A 24,329-nucleotide genomic window follows, 5' to 3' on the forward strand; every position below is an offset into this window, starting at 1 on the left:
ATTCACTGGTGTCTTCATGCGTGTTGAGAATGTTGAGAGTTAAGTGCCCATGTAGTGAGAGACTGAAAGATAAAGGCATTAGATAAATCTCATGCCCGTTGGTCTAGATCCTTCCACTGCGTGAAGCTGGACTTTTACCTATAATAAACCTGGGAGGCACTACACCAGCAACTCTCCTGTCAAACAATGTTATTCCACCACAGAAATGACCACCCTCTTTCTCAGCCCACTGGACTGGAATAAGCTCCGTGTTGGTGGTGCTCTTTCCACACTGTGCTGCTCAGGGAACTTCAGATAGGTCCTGAGTGTCTTTGCCCCTCTTTGCATTTTTCTCTGACAGAAGATGAGGTTATTTGTGTTTATGAATTAAGCAATTACATTTTAAAAAGTAGCCTTTTAGTATTTAAACTCCTTTCCAGTTTGATTGGTTTGATATTGATTTATTTGCGTGTTAAATTGATTGCTATTGCTTCTATACACTGCAAACGTAAAAGGAGTAATAGTTTGGCGCATTGCTGGACAAACACAGCTGGTCGGCCCTGTCTATTTTTTCTGCTTCATGCACACTCACATGCGCTTCTTTGTATGTGGGATGAAATCAGTGTAGCTTGCAGGTAATGTGTGTGTGTGTGTGTGTGTGTGTGTGTGTGTGTGTGAGAGAGCACACACGCTGCCCCTGCCCTTCACATGCTATCAGTACGGCCTGTCTTTCAGGATTATCTTCATACAGCTGAAGAAGCAGCAGCATGCCCATCGATCAGTGCGCTGATCCTTTGAAACATGTTGACTTCCAGCCTGTGCCCAGGCGAGTGGGACTGGGGGGAGCGGTGTATTGATCTGGAGTGTGCTTGTTCAAACCTCCTTGCCTCTGCTTTTTTTCTTTAGCATACTTGGGCAGCTTTGTGTCATATTTGGATCAGCATTTTTAAAAGAAGACAATTATAGGGTGTATCCACCCCCCTCCCTTCTGCTCACTCCCCCTCAGTGTTTTTATAAATGCATGTTAGAGGTGTGTATGTGTATCTCTTGTTTGTAGTGTCAGGGCTATGATGAAGGAAAGGGAGGCTTTATTGCTCCTGTGCTATACCGCAGAGAGATAGCGAATGCTGAAGCAGACAGAGTCATAAATAGCGATTACTGTCTATTTAAAAAAATAACGAACCGACAATGTGAGAAGAGCACCCATATGGCTTGCAGCATTGTGCTTTTTCTATTCATCTGCTTGTTACAGTCAGCTACACAAAGAACAGCCCCCACAACACAAAGATCTTTATTATTCAGTTGCTGAGCCCTATTAAGGTATGCCGTATGTGTGGCCATTGTCTGTTGAGCAGTAACTGTATATTTTAATTAATCAGGAATCATTCCACCCAATGTTTCTCAAAATACTTCCGTCATTTCCCACATTAGAGGGGGGATTCTTATATCTCTCCACAAGAAAGCGTAGGTTGTTCCCAGAAGCCAATTGTTTGCCATAAAAAAATGGTTGTTTGAGCATATTTAAACTGTAAAAAGGACAGTGTTGATTATTACGTAGGGCACATAGTAGATAAATTGTACAGTATGGCATAACTGCATAATATACAATTTTGTTATTTTACGTACAACCCATCTCTAAAACCTGTTAATCACACTCTATTCACAACTATAACCATGCATAGTAGACCTAAAAACTACACTATAGTACTGCCTAAAATGACAATTTGTTAGTATTCCTTTGCTATTACCAATATGATTTTTTGATTCAGAAGTCACAGAGTGGCCCTGTTTTGTCTGGATGATTGCATTTTTTCCCTTTGATGAAACATTAATGTGCCATGTGAGCATGAAAAGGCTTTAAGCCATTCACAAAGGTCACCCTTAATCACCAAAGGTATGGAATAAGCAGGAAAAGAAACTAAACTTCTCTTTTATGCCCTAATATTTGAATGTTGTAGGAATTAAAAAAAAAAAATAATAATAAAATTTGAATAAAAAAGCCTATGATACATATGGCTCCATAAATCTCTAAAAAGGTGCTAGCTTGCTTTAAAGTTTGTGCAGTTTTTTTTTTAATAATTGCGCATCTCTTAGTGAATGCAGTTCAGTTATCTTTGTTACAGCGGTCCCCGCAGCCTGACAGCCCCATAGTGACATCTTCATCCTAGACTTAACTGCCTATTTACATTTTCATAAGGACCGACAAAATATTGGATTTCTGGTGTCTCTGTAATTCTATTCAGTGTATGAATAGCAGATTCTCCTTAGCATTGACCGAATGTAGTCACCTCTGACCCAGAACTATTGTTGGCCTTGGCTGTTGCCAGGGTGATGGCATTGACAGTGGTTTCCCTATTGGGGACTCTGGCTGGGTGTGATTGGGGATGGGGATTTGGCACTTCCTGCAGAGTCCATAATGAATGGAGAGAGCGTTTTGTAGCGTTAGCAACGTTACCATTCCTGTGCCTTGCCAGCAAGCATCTGTTTGCTTTGCATAACACGGTTTACTCACATCTCTTCCTGTTCCAGTATAATCCGTGTATCATTTTGATAATCAAACAATTAAAAGTGACAATACCTGTATTTTTTGTTCTGTGTTTGTGAAATGTATAAAAAAGTGTGAAAAGGAAAAATTCTGATTCACAAACAACAAAATAACTATTACTTAAATATATATATATTACTTATTGGATATGGAAAGAATGAATGATACATGAATTCAGTGTCTTCCCTAATGGCTTGGTTTTACATTTAAAAGTAATTTTTTGGTTACTTGAGCAACAAGACAGGGGAAATTCAGGTCCAATCGTGTGGAAGTGTATGATTATGTTCCACATCCTGCTTCTTTAGAAATGCACCATCCATCACTGTCTCTGTCCCACCTTCTCTACTGGCCTTGGCCGGCTACCATGTTTTCCCGTCTGTGAAGATGAACGATGACTGTGTGCTTTGTCACTTGCTGTGTTTTTCCAGTGCGACCCCCAAGGTTGGCTCAGCAGTTGAGTGTCTGATGGATACACAGGCAGAGTGTCACTTTACATGAGACGCTCTGCTCTTCTCTATTGGTCCCTTTTCTGAGTAGCTCGCTTACCCTGCAGTGGAGGATTACCAATGGGCACTAACCGCCAAATCTTCTCAGACGAGCTGACGTGGCATCATAACATGCGTCACTATGGAGAAATGACAGAAACATAGTTGGACTTGGACTCATGGGCAGGGAGGGGGCTTCAACATGGATTTTCTCCTGCTCTAATCCTGCTTCTTTGGAGGGATTTCTGCTGCTGGCACTGTCATGTTTGGAAAATTCTTGATGCTGTTTGGTCCTGCTTATGAACACAGGAAACGTCTATGACTAATATAAGTTGCTCTAAAGCAACTTGGAAGTTGGAAGTGCATTCTCGTCCCATTTCATCCCTGCCAGTGAGCTGTCCAAAAATCCTCGGGGAGGGGGGTGGGTGGCAGGTGTAGGCTGTCCCAGCAGCCTCAATTCGCCCACATTGATTCGTTTGGGGGTAGGTGGTCCTGCTCTTTCTCTTCACTGTGCCCTTCTGCTCCAGGGTTTTGCTTTGTAAGTTGTGAAGTGGAAGACTCCTTGTCGCTCTGTCAGCTGGAACTGACGTTAATGGCTTTGGCTCTTCAACACATTCACTGTGGAGTCTCTCTGTTCATTTCTTTATTTCACTCTCTCTGTCTATCTCTCTTTCTCTCACCTCATATCTTGCTATTTGCATCTCCCTGTCCCCTGCACATGGTTGCTGAATAATTGACTGTGAGGAGGGAAATTAGGCATGCATTGTTAACCCTGGAAGTGCACAATAGATCTTGGCTCGCCTTCTTTCATGGCAGAGGGTCTGAGATTGGATTTGTGCTCATCCTGGCACAAGCTATCAGCTAGCAAAAAAGGTAGGGGGCAGGTAAGCGTCATCACTCAAAATTCCCAGCAGGTAGCTAGAGCTTTACAGCTGGCCTTCACATGCACCAAGGCACGGGACCCTGTAGAGATGGATACGAGAACAGAGTCTGTGAGTAGAAGCTGTATTTGTTTGATCTTGTTTGCTCTACAATCAGCGATATGGCAGATTTCACAAGTGATTATATCTCATACAGATGGAGAGGATGAGAGATTGACATGACATGCCATTATACACAGACGAAGATTATCTCTCCATGTCATGTAATATTTCCAGTTGAAGGGAACGGTGCACTCTACTTAAAAAAAAATTCAAACCATTCATTTCCTTTATGAATTATGAAGCATGAGAAGCGAAATCCTGTAATGTGGATGAATTAGTGCACAGCGAAATGGCAAATGATCAGCAAAATAATCTGGTCTTTGAAATGCTTGAAGTGTAATTTGTTACCATTCCAATGTGGCGAGGAGATACGGCTCCCCTTTCTCAGCAGTGAGCTACAGCTATTAAAGTTTGCCTGAACCATGTGTTAATGAGCTGCGTCTGCTCAGATCTGATTAAGTGATGCAATGTGTGCCACAGTCTAATTGGTCTTTGCTTAGTCATGCCATTGACTTTACTCTGGAGATTACTAAATTTAGGCAGGTTAGAGCGGATGGAAAAAAAAGAGGAAAACTGAAACTGAATATTAGCAAGTTCAGAGGGAAGAAATGAAAATGATATGAACATAAATCAATGAAATAAGATGCTAAATTGCATTATAAATGTATTAGCATTGGCTGTTTTTGCTGTGAATAGAATAATCAAAAGAAAATGTTCACTGCAAATGTTGATTTGGTTCAATAATGGCTTAGCTCTTTGGAGGTGAGAGGCAGAATCAAGCTGAGATGTTGTGTTAGATCCTCTGAGCATTGTCGATGGATGGTCTCAAGTTCTAACTTGGCAACGGTTTTACTGGTGAACACAGAGAAATGTGAAGCATTGCTGTCAAGATCTACCAAGGATAAACAAAATATGGCCTTAGACTGTCATTTCTGGAAAGGGGCGAAGTAGGAACAGAAAGGGTTTTATTGAGGTGGAACTTAGTCAAGTGCATTTTTGATTGAATCTATTAGTGGTTGTAGGGTGCAGCTCCATGGAAAGTTAACATAGAAACTTGACAATGTAGTGCAATAAGGGCAGGCAACTGAAGGCGCACAGTCATGCTGAACATGAGACACAAGTATGGCTGAAAAAAATACTATTCTAATGCTAAATGCAGTGGTGACATAGCGGGTGAGGAAGCGGAACTGTAAGCAGAAGGTTTCTGCTTTGATTCCCAAGCCGGCAAGGTGCCACTGGGGTGCCAAAGAGCAAAGTACCGTCCCTACACACTGCTCCCCGGACTCCTTTCGTGGTTGCCCACTACCCACCAAGGTGAAGGGGTAAATGCAGAGGACACATTTCATAGTGTCAATGTGTGCTGTGCTTTCAGTGTTTCACAATGACAATCACTTCATGTCACTATTAGATATTTTGCAACCATCAGCATCCCATTTTGCAGTTTCCAATCCCTGTCGACTGCAGATGTGGACAAAAGTGTTTGTGGCAGTTTGGAAGAACGAGACCAATCACCCATATTTCAGTTAATTTTAAGCTTCAAAATAAAAAGGTTAAAAACTTCTCAACTCCACTAAACCAATAAACGTGATTGATAGGGTCTTAGATTATGATCCTAGGCCAGTGTTGATTTTTGAACCCACTTTCACATGGGTTTTGCTGGAACAGTGACTCAATATCGACTTTTGAGGTGGTGTTACAGCAGAATTACAGGATAGGGTGGTCTGCTGCTTGTAAGGTTAGCATGCAATTTGCAATACAATATGTCATATTTATATATGACATGTGTATGCTAATTTATAGTGACTAGAATATTCTCTACACAGTATTCTCTGTTGGCCACCAGCTCTTAAGAGCAGCAGCAATTTCCAGCTGACAGTTGGAAGTGTGCATCCCCCTGCTCTCAGTGAGAGGTTAACACTGTCAGCAAAGTGCATGCAGAGTTTCTTTACCCCTCTCTATGTCTGATTGAGGTGTTATATTACACTGCTGCTGTGAGTGTAATAGAGAGAGAACATATAAAATAGATTTGTCAACAGGAAGACAAAATACATAGTTTAAAAAAGAATGAAAGTCTGGGGATCTGACTTATTGTACATATTGATGAGTGCTCTGGTTTTAAAAAAATACTAGTATGCTAGTGGCTTTTGGACATTATTCAAAGGAAAATATTGGAGTGGAGTATTTTCAGTTTTTTTTTTTAAGTCAATGTATTTGTACAAATGATAAGTATTAAAGTTGGGCTTTTCTGTGATAGCTGTTAATTAAGAATGCAAAATAAGTATTACAGCATAACAGCATAAGGGATCACTACTGACTTTTAATATTATATAACAGTTCAAATTGAGTAGGTTTAAATATGGTTTAAAACACATTTTCTCTGTGCAAAAAGCAAAAGCCTCTTCCAGGGGGTGTAACTAACTGGCTTTACAAAGTTTTGGCCAAACATAAATACCCTTGAAGGGAACATCCTGTCAGCTTGATCAAAGCATACAATTTTGTTTCATAAAGTTCCTATAAATCTGTCTACAGGAGGATTTCAGTAGAGGTTTTGTGATGATTATGATTATTCCAACCATTTTGTCAGGACAGTTTCTTCTCACTGGGCTGCTCTGGGTGGGCAGTGCTGCAGAGCAGACCAAGGTTATGGTTCTGTCTGCCTCTGGCTCCTTTTGTTCTGTCTCCTGCACATGGTTTTTGGTGGCCCACCCAAGAGCTCTGGTAGAGGAAGATAAGAGTCAGTTGCAGACGCACTCAGGTGGAGGCCTGTCCTCTCTTCTGCCTGCTTGCTTCTTGGTGTCTCTCACTTTTCTGTTCCTGTTACTTCTCATGTCCATTGCCTTTTTTGGTGCACCTCAGCATCCTCCACTGTGCTCTCATCTCTTTGTAAGCACACAGATGTCCTGGATGAATTATCTGAATGGGATTCATTTGTAAGAAAGTTGCCGAAGATTCCCGAGTCTGGCATTAATGGTTGCTGTTTTTTGCCTTCTCTGGTCATGTGAGTCACAGAGGAATGGCACTGTAGATTGCTGTAGATGTGCAGTGGGTCCTGTAGACCATGTGCAATAGGTTGCTTTGGGGATTTCAGGCAACAGGGAAGTTGTACTCAAATTATAAAACATTTTTTATTATAATTTTAATAAGGGGACAATATCAATAGCAACCATTCTGGGAACTTATCACACAGACACACACATACACACACCCACCTACCTGTGTTTTTTTTGCCACTTACTAGCAGTATAGGGTGTGAGTAATGTGTTCATGAAATTAAATGTTGCAAACCATGATTCATTCAGGTTATATGAACATATGATTAAGCTGAAAATGATAACATAATTTATAGCCCAATAATAATGCTGCTTCAACAGGCTATGTCTCCCATTTCAATGAGATCTGAAATAGGAAGCATTACAGCCATCGGACATCTGTCAGCTTCACCCTCATCTGCCAGTTTCAGAAATGACTCAGGGCATTAGAGAACTGTACTTTGGGGACAGATAAGCCTGGCCTTGAAATGGCATCCCTGCAGGGAGCTGCTTGGCACTGGAGTCTGTGCTGTAGTTTTAGGAATCGTCCTTCATGCTTTCCCTTAAAAGTATTTAGAAGATACAGAGAGTCCTAACTAGTTATTGTAAAGAGTTGGTAGAGGTGGAATCCAGCCATGGTCAAAAAATATATACATTTTCTTTTTCCAACCTTTTATAAATTATGGAAATTTTATAAATTACCAGATTATGGAAATGAATCTCGGGCCTTGTGCTTGTTTGCATGTTAAAAGTTTACTGTAAAGATCAGTCATGGTTTTATTTATATTTTTCACATCCAATGAGTTGTCTATGATTGTGTTCATAACTTTATGTATGTATGGTGGATAGTGTGTTTTTTAAAACATTAATGCTCATGTGACTTTTGTGCTCATTATTTTGCTGCTCAGTCTCCCTCAGCCAGCTCAAGGGGGTTCATGGACACTGAATAATCACACCCTGTTACACCAAACCCACAGCATTTGACCCTTAATTTACCAAACACACACACATGCACACATGGGTTAAAAGCAGAGGACACATTTAGTTGTGTGCACCGTGTGCTGTGCTGTGTATCACAATGAAAATCACTTCACTTTCACTTCACACTCACACACCACATACACTGAGCAGACTAAATTAACCATAATTGGAAGTTAAGTAAGAAGGTCTTGCATTCCAACCTTACACATAGAGCTAGATAAATCAAAATGTTGTTATACATCTAGTTGAGAGCAGTTTCTCCAGAGGGGGTTTGACCAGACACAGCGAACTGCAGTGGCACTGACAGGATTCTCCGTGATGAGCATTCTGCATTTTTAATGGCACTTTATATAATGCCGGTTGAAGTATTCTAGTTTCAGTATTCAACAGCAATGAGAGCCAGACTTACAAGCCCTGCCAGGCTGCAGAAAACCTGCATGGTGTTAAAACGCTTCACAGGCGATTGCCTCGAGGTCCAGCTGTGTCCTGAGAGCATGTTTTTGTAGAAGTTTAATTTAAAAGGAAACATTTGGGGAGGGAGGGCTGCTTCACTGAACCTGTTCTTCCAGCTGAGAGGACTGATACTCCAAAATGACCTGCTATTAGCCTGTGGACTGGACCTAGGGCCCTAAACATCAGGAAGTGTGTTAAAAAGTGTGTTCTTAATAAAAATACAGCCACATTTTTTGCTGTTGATTATCATAAGTCAAGATATCAAGAACAGGGACAACAAATTAACATACCCATATCAGATCGGCCCAGGTACAAACAAATATTAAAAAAAGAAAAGGTTCTTGTAGGAACACTTCTGCAACATGAATAAGCTGCATCATTGTAGGTGCACCCGGTGAAATTCAGAGGCCATGAAAAGTATTTATGTCTATGTCTAAATTTTTTAATGAATAATGAATCTGGGATTAAAAGTCTCAACTGGGGGATAATAAATGATGAAATGACAAATTGTTTTATTCACACTGTGGCAGAAAACAAACAGTGTTCATTTACAAGGCCCTTTGGGAGAAAGTCCCCACTGATGTGCCAGGATCTGGATCCATATCTGAATTTATTTGAGAGATGTTGAGTGAGTAGGTCATCAAGAAAAAAAAAAATCTAAACATATTGGTTTATTGTGGATGTCACTGTATGACGTGTTTGTGTCATACTGCAGATCCATGTTAAAAGCTGAATGCTATCAAGCTGCCAGAAAGCTCTTAGTCAATTACAAAATGGATTAGCCCGGCCGCTCCAGTGATTGTGGGTACCTCTGACACTGTTCACAGTGCTTCGCAGCTCGCTGGCTGAGATACAGACAATATGTTGCTTGGCCTTTGAGTCCCTCATCTTCTGCATCCCGATAAAGTGGTTGGGGATGGGCATTTTCAGAGCCATCGTCTTGCTGGAATCTGGCTGGCACATAGCTGGGTTCTGATAAACTCACAGCAGTTTCCGAGCATGCAGAGAGGCTAATAACAGCAGCACAAACAAAAATGAGTCAGTTTTATTAATAACCTACCTGTTCAGCATGCAAGTGCTGCACATAGAGACAGAGCTTTAATTAAGTGTCTGTGTGTGTGCTGATTCTCCTCTGCTAACAATGGTATATTATGTCATTTTCTGACATTTCTTTTTTCCTCATACTTAAATCAACTTTGCACCTTCCTTCAAATTCATCTTTTGTCTCTTCTTGATGACTTTGTTCATGCACTTGTCTTTCCGTATCATTTTTCCTTTTCCAACTCTCCTCTGTCTCCTCCCACTCTCATTTCCCTTCTCAGTCTGTTTGAGCTCCCCCATTTGCTTCATTTGTTCTTCCTAATCACAGCGATCCGCCGATACATCAAATTATAGCCTGAAAATGTCTCCAGCACCATGTCTTGCACTGAAGGTGAACTTTGTTTTTCTCTCCCTCCATAATTAATAAGATACTTGCTCATTAAAACCTCCCTTTTACATCTTTTCTTCCCAGTTGCAGTTGCCCAATTATTCAGTTTTTCTGGGTGCCTGTGGATTTAAATAAAAAACAGTCCTTGGTATTGCTAAAATGTCTTAATTTGTAATGCCATGAATTGGCACAAACAAGAAGGAAATAAGAATAATTTTAATAAGTTTGTCATTATGCTGTCAGTGAAAGAGTTTCATGTTATGTTACGTTTTAAAATGTTTAAATGTAATTTGTCTGCTAAGATCTATCTTTCTTACTACAGTCTGAATCAAGAACAGCACAGAATTGGTTGCATTTGCAGTCAGACAGCCAGTTCATAAAACGAGCCGAGCCCTGTTGCTGTTCTTCACCGTAACTTCAAACATGGTACTGTAGAAAAAGAGTCCTCCTCACTTCATTTTAACAGGCTAGTGATGTGATGTGTATGCAGCACAAAGGCACCGACACAGCAAGTTTTCTGTGTTGAGACAGAATCTTATTCTGATGTCATTCTCACAAGATCTGCCTCGAGATGTATGATTCTGGTCTGGTTTGGTTGCTTCTATGCAATTTAGCTTGAACAGTGCTGGTAATAGATGTAGTCTCAAATGTGTGAGATGTGTGTGAGGTTGTACTGAGTGAGGGGTGTGGGGGATAGTTGTTTGTGCATGGCGCAAAACTTGCCTCATTTGTGGGGGAAATGCAGTAATAAAGCAGCCAGTCCTGAATAATTAATCAGTAACGCTCTCACTCCTTAGCACTGGATTGGCTTCTTGTTTTAATTCCCCCCGTCACCACTTACATCTCTCATATCACTCTGTCACAAATATGTTTGCCACATAAAATCCTGTTTTCTCAGATGAAAAGGAATGGCACACTTCATATTAAAGTTTGCGCTGCCTCACAAATCCTTGTGACAGGGATTATGTGGCACAGAGAGGAGAAATCCTATTTATTCTCCACAAACAACGCTTCATCTTTGGTGCTGGATTAGTCTGTTCAGGTGAGCCTCGGTGGGAGGCTGCAATTGATACTTCCAGAAATTTTTCCAGTTGGTGCACAAATGTTCTCACTAAGGGTGGGAATCACAGAGAATCTAATTATATGATTCCATGTTGGTAGATAGCCTGTCAAATCTAAAAGACGTGGTATATTGCAGGAATGTTTTTCTTCTACACGTATGTTTTTGTTCACAAAGGTTTTAGTTTTTAAACTCAGTTCTCTTTAAACATATAAGGGTTTGGTCTCACCTTTATATTGTCTTGGAGAAATGGCAGTAGTAGACATTGCAAATTTGTAATACATTAAATCGCTACAATCAGCAAACATCAAATGTAGCTTGTAAATTCGTTGTAAAATGCAGAATTGCATACAATTCGTGTTTCTGGCCACTGCAACTCACTACACGTGTTTCCGGTTGAGGCGGGACTTTCACACACACCAACACAATGTAAACTTGTGGTCAGCTATGGTGGTTAAACTCTCTTACTTACAGATCAACTCAAGTAAGAGACTACAGGTTGGAGGAGTAGGGGTTTGATGAATTGTCATGGAGTTGTGCATTTACTTTTTTCTGCTTCACTGATCAGTAAGAATCACTACTTTTGACAATTTCCCTGCAGTTTCCCTGCAATTTCCCTGTTCTGTGTTCATTCCATTTGTTTGTTGCAGTAAGGGAAACTTCCCATAGTGCAGAGATGGCAAAATCGAGAGAGAGAGAGCGAAATTAATGGACAGTTCTTTGGTTTTATGCTTTCTTCATGTGATGTGGTTGAGTGAATTTTAGTTACGAGATGAAGTTTTAGTGACAAGCGGTGAGTTCAGAGAGGCAAGAAGGCTTTTACGACCAATTTAAAGGAATTAATTATGGATGGACAGTTTTCCTGTTTTTTTGCCAGTTTCTCTCTGTGCTTGAAAAGGTCTTTTCACCATCAATCAAATTCTTTCTTAAAGTTTTATCAAGTAGATGGTTGTAATTTAAGTAAGTCCCGAAGCAATCTGTGTGCATCCCATTTGTTTTGTGTAACATTTAATTAAACGGTGTGAACTGGTGCTTTAGCAGGATTGCAGCTCTCGTGATTTGGGACAATCATCATGAACTGTCATTAGTAAGTAATAATGTAATATATGTTGCTCTTTTATAGCCTGTTGTGTTCTTTGACCTCAGATGCCCCTGTGATGTGTGCATATCCGCCAATGATAGGATTTATTTATTAATCAGGGCTGCATGTCATGTTAATGTCTTGAATTTTCAAATGCGTTGTCTCTCAGTCATGAAACATTGACACCTGGGATGTGCAGGTCTGTTGCGAATGGCTGGGGACAATGGGCCTTGAAGAGGCACTGACATCATGATACTCACAAATCGCTTCAGCAGACTGATGATGAGGATGAGATGAGGACAGTGTTTTAATTGGGACTTTACTGATGAGACACAGGAGCCACGGCCTCAGCTGCAGTCATCTGAAGACCATCACTAAGCATGAGTTTTTAATTAAAGTTGATGATTCAGATTAAAGTGGGCCCCACTATGAATGGAGTGAAGGGTGAATGGCTGCATAATTGCTGATTTAAATGGGAATCACAATGTGTTTGCTAATGTTACATTCACCCCAAATCAAAATGTTTGAATTCAAGCACTGATGATCTGCATGTTTGGCTTGGTAGCAGCCTATGGTCCAGCTATGTCCACCATGTTTGTGATGTCCACTTACATATCACATTGACAAGGGGTTTTACAAGCATAGTGAACAAAGAGAATGGATGTGCTACACCTGGGCAGTGATGTATTGATTAGAGCGGATTCAGTTTGGGCTGGGAAAATGCAACCAATAGATTACTATTCCATGACGACTCAATAACACTGTGTTTGGATGCACCTGCTCTGTTGCAGTTATGGAGACTAAAATGGAGGCCATTTTGTATAATCCAGTACAAGAAACATAAGTAGTATTTATATGTAGTATGTATGTAGTATGTTAAGAAAAGTATGTATGATAACTCTTCTTTTTCCATGCTGCTTTGTTCACTATTATCATCAAAAGCTGCTTCATGAGATACTCATGAACATGAGTGACGGATAAGGTGTACAGCATAACCCTTCAGGACTGTTGAAAGCATCCCTGTTGTCTAATTTAAGGTGGGTGAGAGAAGCCAAGAGTGTAAGGTCTATTATAAAAACTCCCTGCTTTGGAGCGCTTCAAATGTTTTTGACGTTTTCTTTTAGTTTTTTCATAATCTTGCATGTTTAATAGTTTGTGTCTTCAGTGGTGTTCTAGAAGACAAGACCCATAAATGTGCATACAAACATTTGATTGGTACTGCATGCTGTATACTGTACCCCAGGGCTCTTCAAACCAAATTATTTTTTTCCCTCTTCCAAGAATGTGCTGGAAAAGTTGCCTTCTGGGTTCAGGTTTACTGAAGACACTTCCATGTTACTTTGTGTTTAGGGTTACTGTTAGTGGATCTACTTGGTTTTATGTTCTGGTCATTTTAGGTAAATTCCTCAGAATCACTGCTTTTCTTTATTCAGATGAAAGTGAAGATGGAAGATTTAAAAAAGGAATGTGAATGCTACCAGCAGCAGATTTTTTATGCTCTGCAGTGCAATGTTTGTCTTATTTTTGTTATGTGTGTACATCTTTGGAAGTGCACACACTGGAGTGGCTCCATTAGACCCAGACCTCTGTTGATGCGTAATGGCACCTCTGATTGGAGGACCCCTGGGGCCGGCTGACTGCACATGTCTCTGTCCCTGTCAGGGGTGCAGGGCAACAGATTACTCAAACATACACACATCTGGATGTCCAGGACGTGTTTGAGAAAGAAGGACCAAGAGATTAGGGTTGCGGGGTGAATTACCTATTTTTTCTGTTCCGCCAGCTTTTCTTTCCTCTACCTAAGTGTGTGGTATGTCTATAAAATTTATCAACAAATGACTCTCTAAAAGCATTTTATCAATGATATTCTAGATTTTGGTTAATGAGAGGCTTCGTGTTTGTTTGTTATCCCTTGTCCGCATATGTAGTATATCACCTTCCATCTCATCCAATATCACTCCTTTTAGCCTCTCCAGCAGACATCCCTGATCCCTCATTTACCACTAGGCTTTCATCCATCCTGGTGCCTGACTTCTAAAGAGTAGTGAAGTCTCCTTTTGCCAGCACTCTGATAGCACTTTCCTTTCGTAGACATGTCAAGAGCATTATAAATAAAAACGAGCAAATCAAAGTTGTCCTCTGCAAGATTTTCTTCTTTAGAACCAGTAGTTTATATGAATGCTGAGGAGGGATGTTACTTGGGAGCCTTTTAAACTACTAGAACCAAAGGTTTGGAGTGTGTTTACTTTTACTTAACAATTGCAAGACTTTTTTTTTAATTTTCTTAACACCTCCACATCGATAATTCCTGCTGCTTTTGTGGTTGTAACTTTCTTTTACGTTTAAACCATTTCTGTTTAATCTGTGCCTAATGAAGTGGCAAATGAGAATTGGCATGAGTTTCTGCAGTACTTTTGAACAGGGATTTGGATTTAAGGACCTGATATGGCAAAAGTTATCCAGAGCGACTTACAATCAGTAGTTACAGGGACAGTCCCCCCCCTGGAGCAACTCAGGGTTAAGTGTCTTGCTCAGGGACAGAATGGTAGTAAGTGGGCTTTGAACCTGGGTTTTCTGGTTCATAGGCGAGCGTGTTACCCACTAGGCAACTATTGAATTCTATTGAATTGGAAACACACAGTGATCTACACATACACATGTTCTTTTCCTCTTATTCTGTCATGTGAGTGCATGATGCAAACGTTAATGTCTTGCATGCATACTCTTGTTTGCTTTCTCTAGTTTTCGGGATATTTCATGCAATTTGCGGGCATTGCCAGAACTTCCGGGAGACTTGGGATATCTGGCAGCCACGTATTTCAGTTTAAAAGTAACATAAAGGCACACATTGCCATTTTATCAATCATAATCACTGAGATCAAGCTGACGTTTTTATGATCATCATGATCCTAAACCTTTGGTGTTTGAAATTTTGCAGGAATAAAACAGTTCACAGCTATTGTTATGCAATGGGAGTGCGACCAATGATGCACATATAAAACTGTAATCAAGACCAAACTGTAAAACAAGGACTTCACTCAGATCATGCAACCTCACCAAGGATTATTAACATCAACATTCATTTATACCTCCTGTATTTTCATGCGCAGGAGGTCAAATAAACAGAGAGGCTGTAAACAGTCTACTAAATTGATCAAGAGCCAATGGCATAATGCTTTGGGTCTTCACAGGAGGGAGAAATTGATTTTACAGCTCATTGGTCGAACGTATTTGTCTGGTCCTTCTGCTTCTGCTTGTGATTTTGCCAATGCCAGAAGTTAATAAGGACTGCTGAACTGTTCCTCGTAATGATTTCTGTCTTTTTCATCTAGGTCAGTTTTTGAAGGGAGTTCTTCCGTCTTGTTGGCAGTGAACATGCCTTAAAATAGCTTGGGAAAGCAGGGTTTTCAACTGTGTGTTGTGTTTAATTAATGCATAACTACAATGTTTGGGACAGAAAGCATTATTGAGTATTGAGTAAACTCTTTTAAATTTTTTTACTAGTTGGCCATTTTTACAGGTTTGCAAATATCATTTGTAAAATGCAGATTCTCTAAAAGTATAGCTAAAATTTTGTGTGTGCCTTGTAACTTGCTGCTATACAAGTGAACAAATATATTTGTAGGAAATGGGAGGTAGGTGCTTTTGATAACTGCTGCAGCTTTTGACTCAAACTGTTAGTCCTTTTGTCATATTTCATATTTGTTCAGTTTTTAATTTTACTTGTCTTTACTCTCTCCTTTAGCAAACATTTATTTTTATTTCCATTTTGCATCCCTCCTGCTTGTTTAAAATCTGAATAAATAAGCACTGGCAAAGGAGACTGGATGCAGAAGATCAACAAAGTACTGAGGCAAGATTGAGTGGGGCAGGAAGCTTTGATACATAAAAGATGGTTGTCAAAAGTTTGATGCCTGTGCTTCTGTGTGTGAGTGTGTCTGTTGGCACATGAGGCACACTGACTCATCTCATACCCAACAACTCCAAGCTAATATTCATTACACGCTCTGAGGCATTATTGCTAGCATTAATACCGCTGTGTTGGTTGCCGTCATCGCTAAAGTTTAGCCTGCAGTTCTGCGTGTCTTTTTTCAGTGGCACAGATGCAGATGTAAGAACTCAAGTCTGTTGCGGTGCATCGAGAAGGGCACTTTAATGCCGTTACTCCCATTTACTCCCATCTTTATTTTTAAGAGGCAGAGAGATTGGGTGTTGAGTATTACACTATTTCTAATTACTGTAGTTTTTGTTTATTAATTAGCTATGACTATTAATTGGTTAATTAAATGACTTATTATGTTAGAGATATGGTGGAACACTCCCTTTTTGCTATTTCAATTTTGCAGTTGGCTTGCATAAGATTTGTTTCTCAGTTACTCACTATCCATTACTGATTTACCAGCATCATGGTTGTGGGAACAGGGACATTATGTGCTGAGTGGGGCACCCACTCAAACCTGCTGTGTTGCTCTTGCACAACAAGCATAAACTGGAGAACCTGGAGGAGACTGGGTGCCATCTAGGGGAGATCTTGCAAACTTTAAATGCATGACCATCGAGATTCAGGGCTCTCCAATTTGGTCACAAGAGCAATCTAATTTCTCAATGGTACAACCAGCCATTTCTGAGGAAAAAGCCCAAACCTAACATTATTGTGGCTGTGGCCAACATTTACCTGTGTTACAAGTATTTTTAACATAATTTTCCATGGTCAAAGTTTTTTTTTTTGCTTTCGTTGCCAGTGTAACCTGTACAGAATTGCCAGAAGGTAGCCTTCATTTTACCCCCTCAGCATCCATGTTCAGCTAATCGTGAAAACCTGTGCAAAAAGGTCACTAAGCATATATTGTGTTTCTGTCTATAGCATATGATGTTAGCAGCTTTGCTCCAGCAAGTCAACCTGACCTAGAAGGCCACAGTGTGTGAGATGTGTCTGTCTTTATTGTGTGAAAACAGGCCTTTGTTTTTTCTTCTGTGGAAAGTGTGTCAGAGGCAATGCTTGACCTCCACCCTGGGGCAATAGGGTGAGTGAGGTGCTGCATGGGAAGAGAGATGGAGTGATGGAGGCTGGTCTTTCTCTATGTGCATGATGGACATTTAATTGTCATTTTGGTTGAAGCTCTGAGACTTATCTTGTTCCACTTTATTATATTTTCTTCATCCTTGTTTTTGTCTCTCCATCCTAAACACTGTGTGCATAATGGCCTTTGAGTGCCCACATGCTCCATGCATGAGCGATGGATATGCATAATCACTGACTTTAGGTAGCCAAAGGTCAGCTGTGTCAGCTTATGTACTGGTTCAGTGCTTATGCCACCGTTACTGGTAGTAGAGAAGTCACTTTTGAAACAAGTCTGTGGGACAGGTGGAAAATGTTTGCCTTCTTTGGATTAGTGGGATTTTACAGTGACGCTGAGGCTCCATTGGCTTGAATGCTGAGGGAATGGCTAGCATTTCATAATACTGATTAGTTATAAAGCCAGATTCTGCAGTCCCTTGTCCATGGGGGAGGGGTTTACCTCCATTGCTATTTGAACTTGATATATTTGACTAGCACATATAGACATATAAAAATACTATTTCATAGCTTCTATGATTGCACAGTATTCAGGCAATATGTGGGCAGATTAGTTTAAATAACATGTAATAATGTTGATTGGATTTAATTTAAAGTTTAATTTAGTTTAATTTAAAAGCTTTTTTGGAAAATGTTCATACTTTTTCTTATATTTTATATTAATATTAATATTGCAAGGCCTGGTCACTCACAGGTACCAGAGCCCATCTTGTAGCACAGAGTGCAGGGTGGAAAGGAGACAATCATACTACATTGTGCATTTAAGGCTTCAGTTAGTATTGGGCTGTATATATTTCAGCATTTTAAATATTGTTTTCACAATGCAGCCTGAATAGTAGCAAATGTTTATTTGTGGCGGGAGTGGCTTTAATAAAGCACCATTATATACAAAAAAGAGTAGTGTTACTTTGGTGAATGGCTGAGAGATACAGCTGATGGGCATCAGTATTCATTTTGTGTGAATTGAACAGGTGCTGCTTTTGTCAACCAAGTTGACATATTTCACTGGAGGCCAGACTGTGGTGACATCTGTCAAATTGAGCACGGATGAATGTGTTATTGGAACATCTGTACCATTAGGGCCAAGACACATGCTTTCATACGCCAATCCCCTCCCCCCACCATAAAAACACACACCCTGGAGTTTTTTTTCCTTTCCCCCTGTTTCTCTTGTCACCCTTGTCACCTCTGCTGCACCTGCCATCATGCTGGGGACGGACTTGTACTAAAAGGACTAAAATGGACTTTCTGCTCATAAGCGGTCCAGCTGTGTGGTGTCACAAGGGAAATCCAATGGATTAATCTTGACTAAGTTAATTAGGTCTGTAGTTTTTCAGCCACAATTATATACAGTTTCCTGCTGCGCTTTAGCTCACTGAGGTTTAAGGGCCCTTGGTTCTGTGGATGCAGGGAGTAGAAGATGGATACTAGAAGATGATGCATCTGAGACTGGCTGTGCAGGAAACTGCAAGAGTTGTCTATAGTTCAAGCCCAAATGGGTTAACATTTACTTGTCCATGGAGTGCCAGTGCTTGGGGCCTTTGGGGCCAGTGCTGTGGGCCTGTTTTTTTTTGTGAGCAGCTCACAGGCAGGGGGTGTGTCATGGAGTTTCACTTTTTCTGTGCATTGTATCTTACTGGTATCTTTTGACCTTGCAACCCCACAGGCAACAAAGTTCAGCTATATCACAATCCATGTACCCGTTCATGGGTACAAGTTTCTGGGATGCACACTGGGATGACGACATTGGGAAAGAATGTTTTATTCAGAAATTTGACTCCTTTCCAGAATGTTGGTGGAGGTCTGCACTCAGGTGTCTGGGGTAATGTTCTGGTTTTGTTCATGTGTATTGTCCAACAATATTGGAGACATATCAGACATGAGTATGTGATATTATTAGAAGATAGCATTAAAAGCTGCACAAATCTGTAAGCCCCAGCAGAAGCTGGGAGAGATACGTGCCTTTTAAAGACAGAAAGGGGGGTGAGGTATTGAGGTGTAGTGTGGCCAGATGTTTGTTTGAGTAAGCAGCAGGTTTAAACCAGGTGATGAATGGGATTTACCTCCGGCTACATATGAGCTGGCAGGAAAGGCCACTGGAAGAGACAGACAAACACACAAACACACAGTAATTTTTTGTGTACATTTACATTCTGGGCTGCTGGTGTTTGCTCATAAGCAGCATTTGCCATAGTCCATCATGTTTTTTTTTCCCCTCCATGCTTCAGTCCAATATTCTTTATGTTTTTTTTTGCATTTTACATGATGGCTGTGCCTTGTTTTGTGCCCCTATTAAAGCACCTTGCCAAAGGCGTCCATGTGCTGAGTGGCCTCGGTGTGCTGTTTGTCATTTTGCGTCACCGCTTCAGGCAACCAACCCCCATCTTCCTTCACATCCTAATCTCTCTGTTGTGCCCTGGATGGAGGACTATTAATATTATATTTGTATCTGGAGTGAAGCAGACTGACAGTCATTCTATCCAGGTTTGTGCTGGCTTCGGTGTGTGAAGGATTTTTGCCTTCAGTCCTTAATTCCACACAGTTCCAAGAATATTTTTGGCCATCGCTTCTCCAAGTCAAAAAGAGAAGATTTTCTCTTTAAAACTAACAATAATTGCAGTGAAATAAAACCCCATGTAGATTATAACCAAATAATAACCAAAGAGTTTATAAATGCAGAAAAAAAAATCATTTTCACACATTAACAGCTTCAAGAGAAGATACGTAATTATTGATTTTTCAAATATTGACTTGGTGTCCATCTTTTAGATTCTATTACAGAGAATGTTGAGTGACGTGAAAGCACATTTTTACAATATAGATTCTTAGACTCTTAAGTACAAGAAAGGGCAGTTTTATGTAATCTCTTGAAAATATTTATTTATTTAACAGTTGTCCCTTCTCAGAAGATTATTATTTATTTAAAAGATGCAGCTGTGAAAAGTCTCAGATCTACAACCTTTTTTTTTTATGAACATGGAAAGTTAATACTCCATCCAAACATCCAAATGTGTCAGCTCGTTTACAATTAGCAAAATTTGCTTTGATGTTATTACATCTGGCTCTGGAGGGGTGCTTGACCATCATCTAAACTCATGTCAGGGAAGTGGAGTCTCATCCAGCAACATTTTATTTAGGGGTCAGCAATTTATTGGCAGGGACATATATGGATAAAGCCTCATATAGTGATTATGAACATTTTATGTTAACAGATTGGATAAGGCCGTCTGATAAATGCTGTAAATGTAAATGTAAATCAATCAGTAGTTACAGGGACAGTCACCCTGGAGCAACTCGGTGTTAAGTGGGATTTGAACCTGGGTCTTCTGGTTCATAGGCGAGTGTGTTACCCACTAGGCTACTACCACCCAGACATTTTAAAAAGGTGTCAGGTATCTGTGATATTAAAATAGGGGATTTTAAATAGGTGTCAGGGATCGGTGCAGGGCAGAGGTTAAAATGCACGACTAACACATCAAAGGATTTACTGCACTCAAAATACCAGTGCAGGAAATGATGAACACAGGGACAGCACAGTGGTAAAATTATCAATGTCCAGACCAGAACATGACATAGGACATATACACGCAGACAGAGATGAAAAATCAGGTAATCGGGGTGACTTTAGACACACACACATAAATGGAACACTGACCCTGAGCACCCCAAAAAGTCAGGTTTGTGACTATAGGCTTTTATGTTTTTATTGGCAGAATTCATCATACCTTTCACATGCTCTAAAACTATTAGTAAAACTATTTGGGCACCATAATTGGAAAAATAACATATTTGTGGGTAATGCTGTTTCTCTCAGCTTCACCCACAACCTCTGTGGGCAGCTCACTAGCAGCAGGAGTACTTTCGATGAAGATGGTGGTGATGATGATGGCTTACCTGGGTATACAATACTGTGTAAATGTTCATAGTTTATTGTCACTAATTAATAAAATACAATGAATGAAAAGAAGAGCTAGTAGGTCCTGCTGTGGAGTAAATTTGTTAAAATTAAACAAATTTGAACGCATTCTTAGATTACAGTATTTAAAAATTTGGGACAGTACTGTATAAAACCAGTACTGTATAAAACAAGTTCAGACAAAATCTGACCCTTAATCTGAATAGTGCAGATCTGTCACCGAATTATTGTTTTTACACTTAGGAAGCCCTGTCTTCTGGAGATTCCTCTCATGTCATAAAAAAGAAACAAAGGGAGATGGGAGGAGTATGCAGTCATATATAATTCCAAGATAATTCAGAATAACATAATCTGCCTTTACTAAATGGCCATTGGCCATTATTGTACTTGACATGCTTGTACTGTCACAATGATTGCACATCCTTTGAATAAAGTAATATATGTTCTGTATATATCCTGATTGGGTAAGAAGAAAGAGAGCATGAAGTTTCCCTGAAGAAAGAGCTATAAAGTTTCAAAGAAAAGAACAGTGGCCAGGTCTAGTCTTAACTGTGTTTTCATGCAATTTTTTTTCCTGCAATGAGTCTAGAACAGAAGGATTAAATAAAACAGAAGCAAGAATCTCGTGGCTCCTGGGGTGAATAAGCTGAGGTCATTATGCAGTTCTTATTTAGTCTCTTATTCAGTTCTTATGCAGTCTCTTTTTCTTTGCTGCTGGACCGTTTGATTTTGCTTTACTTTAATGAAATGACTACACTTAAGCTCCATTGTCAGTATTGACCAAGCAGTGATAAGGATGAAGGGCTTCTTGCTAATCTTTAGTCGGGTTAGCTTCAGGTCTGAGGATAAATCAATGACATGGGCGTGGTTGTCTAGCTGGGTACTTGAGATTGCAAAACTTTATGTTCTCTTTTGGACCAATTTTATCTTGCCTCCTTATTACATAATGGATCTTCAAGTGTATCAGCTCGAATTAATCAAACTTGAATGGTGCTGAATGTTAATAACATAACAGCTTAGGTAAATGGGGATCCGGTGTAAAACTTTTGCAAATTAATTGTGTGGACAGTCAGACCGGTTGATTTACTGTAGCGACTCCTAACAGGAGCAAGTTAGTGAAGAAGAAGAAGTAAATCAACATTTCTGTTTTGCTCAAATGATGTATAGTGACTTTCATTCACCAAGTACTACATTTACATTTACATTTACATTTACAGCATTTATCAGACGCCCTTATCCAGAGCGACTTACAATCAGCAGTGACAGGGACAGTTGTTGCCCCCTGGAACAACTTAGGGTTAAGTGTCTTGCTCAGGGACACAATGGTAGTTAGCGGGATTTGGTCTTCTTGTTCATAATCAAGTGTGTTACCCATTAGGCTACTACCACCCCATAGTACTAAAGTACTAAAGTACTAAAAAGCAACACCAGGCTAAGTGTGTTTCTTTGGGAACCTTCAGTTATAACAGGACTTGTAATAGTGTGCTTGCCATTTAGGTGGTTGAATGATTTATTGACATTATAATTACAAATATTTCGATTTGCTACTATGATACAATTTAAGGGCTCTGATGCTGTGCAGGGTCAGTTCACTCTTTATTGAGAAAATGCTGGCCTCGTAGATTCACTTGTGAAAGTTTTGGCCACATTTGTCATTTTGACACGAGCTGCTCTTTCATGATTCATACCCACTGAGGCTCTTTCTGGTTTAAGAGTGTGAGAGAGAGTGATGGGTTGTGCGAGACCATTCCCCTCCGACCTCCCCCAGTGTGTCTATTCTTGTAAAATAACAACTAGTTCCTTACTGAACTTCATAACCCTGAGTTCTTTTTTTGCTCATATATAACTACTAGATCAGATATGAGTCCTTTTTTTACAATCCAATGTCAAAGATTTACTGTGTGTAAAATCTGTGTCAGAACATGTTTAGTCTGGTGGAGGGGTGCTGACTGAAGTTGCTGTTGTCATCCTGAATTTCTGTATGAAATATGAAGCCATTCTTTCACAAATCCACAAATCCTGGCTCTGACTCTGACTCTGTGTAATATTGCATTAGTGAAAGTGAAGTGATTGTCATTGTGAACCACTGCATCACAGTAAAAGGTGACACAGCGAAATGTGTCCTCTGCTTTTAACATCACCCTTGGTGAGCAGTGAGCAGCCATAACAGGCGCCCGGGGAGCAGTGTGTGGGGACGGTGCTTTGATTAGTGGCCCATCAGTGGCACCTTGGTGGCTTGGCATTCGAATCGTCAACCTTCTGATTACGGTGCCGCTTTCTTAACCACTAGGCCAACACTTCCCCAAACCTCAGCAGTCCAAGAAAAGTGCAATAGAAAAGCAATCTCGGAAAAAAGGATAAGGAATAGTTATTGAGTTAAATAATTATATTTAATTAAACTTAAATACCCTTCCATCTATTGACAGTGAAGTGCAGGCCTTTTGTGGTGGGCTAAATAAATACGCTACAATTATGTGAATTTCTTAATGAACCATAATGAATAATTTACAGTGAACTGCAATTAATCCTGTCATCTCCAGGTGCTTTGCCCTGGATAATTTAATTGTACTTCACCAAATATGTTTTATAAGTTTAAAATATAAATGAAGGGGTGGTAAAAAGAAAAAGAAGGGCTATGTGAAAATAGGTCAAAGCTTTTTCAAAGGTCATCAGAAAATTGTTTAGAATGGTCAAGATACATTCCTATTGACAACATAAAAAAATATTTGTTGATTTATGTTGTAGGATCTACAAAAACTCATCTCAGACATTTTCTGTGATTTTTCATTTTGGGAAATGTTTTGTCTTGTGTATTTGATTGATGATTAGTGTTTAACTGAATTATTTTTTTTCAATAAAAAGAGCTGTGGGAGCACTGGGAAAGTTTCTTTTATGTACATTTCTCCCTTCATCTGAACTTTTCGTCACTGCCTTAGTTTGTCAGTCTGACCCACTTTTCTCCTTGCATCAATCCAGATATTTCTTGTTTATGTCCCTGCTTGCATAGTTGGCATATTTTGTAGAGGGGAAGGAGCAGCTCTGTCATAGGCACACTGGGAACGCTTTGATGGCTGGTGCTGTGGGCGAGGCATCATGCAGCTTGAGGGGTCTATTCCTTCCCTTGATAACTACACTCTTTCCTTTGTGACACCATAATTGTAAAACTTGGGGCTGTTACCAATAAGCTGTAGCCTTGGTATCTGTCCCACTATGCTTTCACTTTTATAAAGTAAAGGAGGTGATAATGAGAGTCTCAGGCCACATTACGCCACTCACCTGGAGCTATACTCAAGGCCATCTTCAATTATTTC

The 24,329-nt window shown here is 40.0% G+C and overlaps 1 protein-coding gene across 1 annotated transcript in view; it reads left to right on the forward strand.

The window, feature by feature from the left end:
* ctnna2 (catenin (cadherin-associated protein), alpha 2) overlaps positions 1-24,329 on the forward strand; it is a 331,524-nt gene that overhangs the window by 33,050 nt on the left and 274,145 nt on the right. The gene's annotated exons all lie outside the window — the stretch shown is intronic.

This window comes from Denticeps clupeoides, chromosome 4 (genome assembly GCF_900700375.1).
Source record: "Denticeps clupeoides chromosome 4, fDenClu1.1, whole genome shotgun sequence".
In the NCBI taxonomy this organism is placed as follows: domain Eukaryota; kingdom Metazoa; phylum Chordata; class Actinopteri; order Clupeiformes; family Denticipitidae; genus Denticeps; species Denticeps clupeoides.